Below are 5000 nucleotides of genomic sequence, written 5' to 3' on the forward strand. Positions count from 1 at the left end.
CCAGCCCTCATGATGTTGTCCAACATTTCCGCTATAAAACGGGATACAATTATTTTGGAAACATACCAAATTTGAAAAATAATTGAGAAGTTGCGCAATTACTAATCATGGAGCACAAAAAAGCCTACAGCACCTTGTATTCCCAGGCAGTCTCCCATCCAGGTACTAACTAGGCCTGACCCTGCTTAGCTTCCGAGATCGGGCGCATTCAGTGTGGTGTGGCCGTAGGCTCTGGGCCTAGTGAGTTTTGTACTTTTAAGCATCTAGTCGGCTAGACCTTGCAGTTTTGAAAGGCAATTGTGAAATGGCTCACTTCCTGAACTTGGAGCACAAAAAAGCCTACAGCACCTGGTATTCCCAGGTGGTCTCCCATCCAGGTACTAACTAGGCCCGACACTGCTTAGCTTCCGAGATCAGACGAGATCGGGCGCAATCAGTGTGGTGTGGCCGTAGGCTCTGGGCCTAGTGAGTTTTGTACTTTTAAGCATCTAGTCAGCTAGACCTTGCAGTTTTGAAAGGCAATTGAGAAATGGCTCACTTCCTGAACTTGGAGCACAAAAAAGCCTACAGCACCTGGTATTCCCAGGCGGTCTCCCATCCAGGTACTAACGAGGCCCGACACTGCTTAGCTTCCGAGATCAGACGAGATCGGGCGCATTCAGTGTGCTGTGGCCGTAGGCTCTGGTTCTTGTGAGTTTTGTACTTTTAAGCATCTAGTCGGCTAGACCTTGCAGTTTTGAAAGGCAATTGAGAAATGGCTCACTTCCTGAACTTGGAGTACAAAAAAGCCTACAGCACCTGGTATTCCCAGGCGGTCTTCCATCCAGGTACTAACTAGGCCCGACACTGCTTAGCTTCTGAGATCAGACGAGATCAGGCACATTCAGTGTGGTGTGGCCGTAGGCTCTGGGCCTAGTGAGTTTTGTACTTTTAAGCATCTAGTCGGCTAGACCTTGCAGTTTTAAAAGGCAATTGAGAAAGGGCTCACTTCCTGAACTTGGAGCACAAAAAAGCCTACAGCACCTGGTATTCCCAGGCGGTCTCCCATCCAGGTACTAACTAGGCCTGACACTGCTTAACTTCCGAGATCAGTCGAGATCGGGTGCATTCAGTGTGGTGTGGCCGTAGGCTCTAGGAATGCTAAGAATATTACTCTTATGCATTTGCATTTAGTAAGCTAAGCCATGCAGCCACTTGCAACATGATACCACGCTCATCGCTCGATCAGGCTCGATCAGGCGAGATATATAAGACTGGTGGGCCCATTCAGGACTCCTATGTCTGGTAGGATAACTTTAATTCATCCATCCTGTGTCTGTTGCAGGGAGGTGGAGAGAACAATCAACACAATAATGGTTTTCTTTCATGCCTCTTGAAGGACTCAATATTCTCTGTACTGCATTACATGTGAAAGTCGATTTATTACCCATGAACACACTACCTGTATGCTAATTCTATGTAAAAAGGTAGCTCCAGCCCTCATGATGTTGTCCAACATTTCCGCTATAAAACGGGATACAATTATTTTGGAAACATACCAAATTTGAAAAATAATTGAGAAGTTGCGCAATTACTAATCATGGAGCACAAAAAAGCCTACAGCACCTGGTATTCCCAGGCAGTCTCCCATCCAGGTACTAACTAGGCCTGACCCTGCTTAGCTTCTGAGATCGGGCACATTCAGTGTGGTGTGGCCGTAGGCTCTGGGCCTAGTGAGTTTTGTACTTTTAAGCATCTAGTCGGCTAGACCTTGCAGTTTTAAAAGGCAATTGAGAAAGGGCTCACTTCCTGAACTTGGAGCACAAAAAAGCCTACAGCACCTGGTATTCCCAGGCGGTCTCCCATCCAGGTACTAACTAGGCCTGACACTGCTTAACTTCCGAGATCAGTCGAGATCGGGTGCATTCAGTGTGGTGTGGCCGTAGGCTCTAGGAATGCTAAGAATATTACTCTTATGCATTTGCATTTAGTAAGCTAAGCCATGCAGCCACTTGCAACATGATACCACGCTCATCGCTCGATCAGGCTCGATCAGGCGAGATATATAAGACTGGTGGGCCCATTCAGGACTCCTATGTCTGGTAGGATAACTTTAATTCATCCATCCTGTGTCTGTTGCAGGGAGGTGGAGAGAACAATCAACACAATAATGGTTTTCTTTCATGCCTCTTGAAGGACTCAATATTCTCTGTACTGCATTACATGTGAAAGTCGATTTATTACCCATGAACACACTACCTGTATGCTAATTCTATGTAAAAAGGTAGCTCCAGCCCTCATGATGTTGTCCAACATTTCCGCTATAAAACGGGATACAATTATTTTGGAAACATACCAAATTTGAAAAATAATTGAGAAGTTGCGCAATTACTAATCATGGAGCACAAAAAAGCCTACAGCACCTGGTATTCCCAGGCAGTCTCCCATCCAGGTACTAACTAGGCCTGACCCTGCTTAGCTTCCGAGATCGGGCGCATTCAGTGTGGTGTGGCCGTAGGCTCTGGGCCTAGTGAGTTTTGTACTTTTAAGCATCTAGTCGGCTAGACCTTGCAGTTTTGAAAGGCAATTGTGAAATGGCTCACTTCCTGAACTTGGAGCACAAAAAAGCCTACAGCACCTGGTATTCCCAGGTGGTCTCCCATCCAGGTACTAACTAGGCCCGACACTGCTTAGCTTCCGAGATCAGACGAGATCGGGCGCAATCAGTGTGGTGTGGCCGTAGGCTCGGGGCCTAGTGAGTTTTGTACTTTTAAGCATCTAGTCAGCTAGACCTTGCAGTTTTGAAAGGCAATTGAGAAATGGCTCACTTCCTGAACTTGGAGCACAAAAAAGCCTACAGCACCTGGTATTCCCAGGCGGTCTCCCATCCAGGTACTAACGAGGCCCGACACTGCTTAGCTTCCGAGATCAGACGAGATCGGGCGCAATCAGTGTGGTGTGGCCGTAGGCTCTGGGCCTAGTGAGTTTTGTACTTTTAAGCATCTAGTCAGCTAGACCTTGCAATTTTGAAAGGCAATTGAGAAATGGCTCACTTCCTGAACTTGGAGCACAAAAAAGCCTACAGCACCTGGTATTCCCAGGCGGTCTCCCATCCAGGTACTAACTAGGCCCGACCCTGCTTAGCTTCCGAGATCGGGCGCATTCAGTGTGGTGTGGCCGTAGGCTCTGGGCCTAGTGAGTTTGTACTTTTAAGCATCTAGTCGGCTAGACCTTGCAGTTTTGAAAGGCAATTGTGAAATGGCTCACTTCCTGAACTTGGAGCACAAAAAAGCCTACAGCACCTGGTATTCCCAGGTGGTCTCCCATCCAGGTACTAACTAGGCCCGACACTGCTTAGCTTCCGAGATCAGACGAGATCGGGCGCATTCAGTGTGGTGTGGCCGTAGGCTCTGGGCCTAGTGAGTTTAGTACTTTTAAGCATCTAGTCGGCTAGACCTTGCAGTTTTGAAAGGCAATTGAGAAATGGCTCACTTCCTGAACTTGGAGTACAAAAAAGCCTACAGCACCTGGTATTCCCAGGCGGTCTCCCATCCAGGTACTAACTAGGCCCGACACTGCTTAGCTTCTGAGATCAGACGAGATCAGGCGCATTCAGTGTGGTGTGGCCGTAGGCTCTGGGCCTAGTGAGTGTTGTACTTTTAAGCATCTAGTCGGCTAGACCTTGCAGTTTTAAAAGGCAATTGAGAAAGGGCTCACTTCCTGAACTTGGAGCACAAAAAAGCCTACAGCACCTGGTATTCCCAGGCGGTCTCCCATCCAGGTACTAACTAGGCCTGACACTGCTTAACTTCCGAGATCAGACGAGATCGGGTGCATTCAGTGTGGTGTGGCCGTAGGCTCTAGGAATGCTAAGAATATTACTCTTATGCATTTGCATTTAGTAAGCTAAGCCATGCAGCCACTTGCAACATGATACCACGCTCATCGCTCGATCAGGCTCGATCAGGCGAGATATATAAGACTGGTGGGCCCATTCAGGACTCCTATGTCTGGTAGGATAACTTTAATTCATCCATCCTGTGTCTGTTGCAGGGAGGTGGAGAGAACAATCAACACAATAATGGTTTTCTTTCATGCCTCTTGAAGGACTCAATATTCTCTGTACTGCATTACATGTGAAAGTCGATTTATTACCCATGAACACACTACCTGTATGCTAATTCTATGTAAAAAGGTAGCTCCAGCCCTCATGATGTTGTCCAACATTTCCGCTATAAAACGGGATACAATTATTTTGGAAACATACCAAATTTGAAAAATAATTGAGAAGTTGCGCAATTACTAATCATGGAGCACAAAAAAGCCTACAGCACCTGGTATTCCCAGGCAGTCTCCCATCCAGGTACTAACTAGGCCTGACCCTGCTTAGCTTCCGAGATCGGGCACATTCAGTGTGGTGTGGCCGTAGGCTCTGGGCCTAGTGAGTTTTGTACTTTTAAGCATCTAGTCGGCTAGACCTTGCAGTTTTGAAAGGCAATTGTGAAATGGCTCACTTCCTGAACTTGGAGCACAAAAAAGCCTACAGCACCTGGTATTCCCAGGTGGTCTCCCATCCAGGTACTAACTAGGCCCGACACTGCTTAGCTTCCGAGATCAGGCGCAATCAGTGTGGTGTGGCCGTAGGCTCTGGGCCTAGTGAGTTTTGTACTTTTAAGCATCTAGTCAGCTAGACCTTGCAGTTTTGAAAGGCAATTGAGAAATGGCTCACTTCCTGAACTTGGAGCACAAAAAAGCCTACAGCACCTGGTATTCCCAGGCGGTCTCCCATCCAAGTACTAACGAGGCCCGACACTGCTTAGCTTCCGAGATCAGACGAGATCGGGCGCATTCAGTGTGGTGTGGCCGTAGGCTCTGGTTCTTGTGAGTTTTGTACTTTTAAGCATCTAGTCGGCTAGACCTTGCAGTTTTGAAAGGCAATTGAGAAATGGCTCACTTCCTGAACTTGGAGTACAAAAAAGCCTACAGCACCTGGTATTCCCAGGCGGTCTTCCATCCAGGTA

The 5000-nt window shown here is 47.4% G+C and overlaps 12 non-coding genes and 6 pseudogenes across 12 annotated transcripts in view; all 18 read right to left on the minus strand.

The window, feature by feature from the left end:
* Positions 1-121: 121 nt before the first annotated feature.
* LOC138459131 (5S ribosomal RNA) lies at positions 122-230 on the minus strand (annotated as a pseudogene).
* A 106-nt stretch (positions 231-336) lies between these two features.
* Positions 337-455, minus strand: LOC138460645 (5S ribosomal RNA). Its single transcript, XR_011263318.1, has one exon. It is a non-coding gene; the product is annotated as a 5S ribosomal RNA (ribosomal RNA).
* Positions 456-561: 106 nt separating this feature from the next.
* On the minus strand, positions 562-680 carry LOC138454118 (5S ribosomal RNA). The gene has a single exon (XR_011260810.1). It is a non-coding gene; the product is annotated as a 5S ribosomal RNA (ribosomal RNA).
* Positions 681-786: 106 nt separating this feature from the next.
* On the minus strand, positions 787-905 carry LOC138464332 (5S ribosomal RNA). The gene has a single exon (XR_011266912.1). It is a non-coding gene; the product is annotated as a 5S ribosomal RNA (ribosomal RNA).
* A 106-nt stretch (positions 906-1011) lies between these two features.
* Positions 1012-1130, minus strand: LOC138463920 (5S ribosomal RNA). The gene has a single exon (XR_011266504.1). It is a non-coding gene; the product is annotated as a 5S ribosomal RNA (ribosomal RNA).
* Positions 1131-1593: 463 nt separating this feature from the next.
* Positions 1594-1702, minus strand: LOC138459732 (5S ribosomal RNA; annotated as a pseudogene).
* A 106-nt stretch (positions 1703-1808) lies between these two features.
* Positions 1809-1927, minus strand: LOC138463921 (5S ribosomal RNA). Its single transcript, XR_011266505.1, has one exon. It is a non-coding gene; the product is annotated as a 5S ribosomal RNA (ribosomal RNA).
* A 463-nt stretch (positions 1928-2390) lies between these two features.
* On the minus strand, positions 2391-2499 carry LOC138458429 (5S ribosomal RNA; annotated as a pseudogene).
* Positions 2500-2605: 106 nt separating this feature from the next.
* LOC138460646 (5S ribosomal RNA) lies at positions 2606-2724 on the minus strand. Its single transcript, XR_011263319.1, has one exon. It is a non-coding gene; the product is annotated as a 5S ribosomal RNA (ribosomal RNA).
* A 106-nt stretch (positions 2725-2830) lies between these two features.
* On the minus strand, positions 2831-2949 carry LOC138463016 (5S ribosomal RNA). The gene has a single exon (XR_011265602.1). It is a non-coding gene; the product is annotated as a 5S ribosomal RNA (ribosomal RNA).
* Positions 2950-3055: 106 nt separating this feature from the next.
* On the minus strand, positions 3056-3164 carry LOC138456127 (5S ribosomal RNA; annotated as a pseudogene).
* Positions 3165-3269: 105 nt separating this feature from the next.
* Positions 3270-3388, minus strand: LOC138460949 (5S ribosomal RNA). The gene has a single exon (XR_011263600.1). It is a non-coding gene; the product is annotated as a 5S ribosomal RNA (ribosomal RNA).
* A 106-nt stretch (positions 3389-3494) lies between these two features.
* Positions 3495-3613, minus strand: LOC138457091 (5S ribosomal RNA). The gene has a single exon (XR_011262182.1). It is a non-coding gene; the product is annotated as a 5S ribosomal RNA (ribosomal RNA).
* Positions 3614-3719: 106 nt separating this feature from the next.
* On the minus strand, positions 3720-3838 carry LOC138461636 (5S ribosomal RNA). Its single transcript, XR_011264245.1, has one exon. It is a non-coding gene; the product is annotated as a 5S ribosomal RNA (ribosomal RNA).
* A 463-nt stretch (positions 3839-4301) lies between these two features.
* Positions 4302-4410, minus strand: LOC138459146 (5S ribosomal RNA; annotated as a pseudogene).
* A 106-nt stretch (positions 4411-4516) lies between these two features.
* Positions 4517-4625, minus strand: LOC138456208 (5S ribosomal RNA; annotated as a pseudogene).
* A 106-nt stretch (positions 4626-4731) lies between these two features.
* On the minus strand, positions 4732-4850 carry LOC138461707 (5S ribosomal RNA). The gene has a single exon (XR_011264314.1). It is a non-coding gene; the product is annotated as a 5S ribosomal RNA (ribosomal RNA).
* A 106-nt stretch (positions 4851-4956) lies between these two features.
* LOC138464334 (5S ribosomal RNA) overlaps positions 4957-5000 on the minus strand; it is a 119-nt gene continuing 75 nt past the window's right edge. The window contains exon 1 of the ribosomal RNA XR_011266915.1: positions 4957-5000. This exon is cut by the window's right edge and continues 75 nt beyond it. This is a non-coding gene — a ribosomal RNA (5S ribosomal RNA).

This window comes from Ambystoma mexicanum, chromosome 4p (genome assembly GCF_040938575.1).
Source record: "Ambystoma mexicanum isolate Mex_15411 chromosome 4p, UKY_AmexF1_1, whole genome shotgun sequence".
NCBI classification, from domain to species: Eukaryota; Metazoa; Chordata; class Amphibia; order Caudata; family Ambystomatidae; genus Ambystoma; species Ambystoma mexicanum.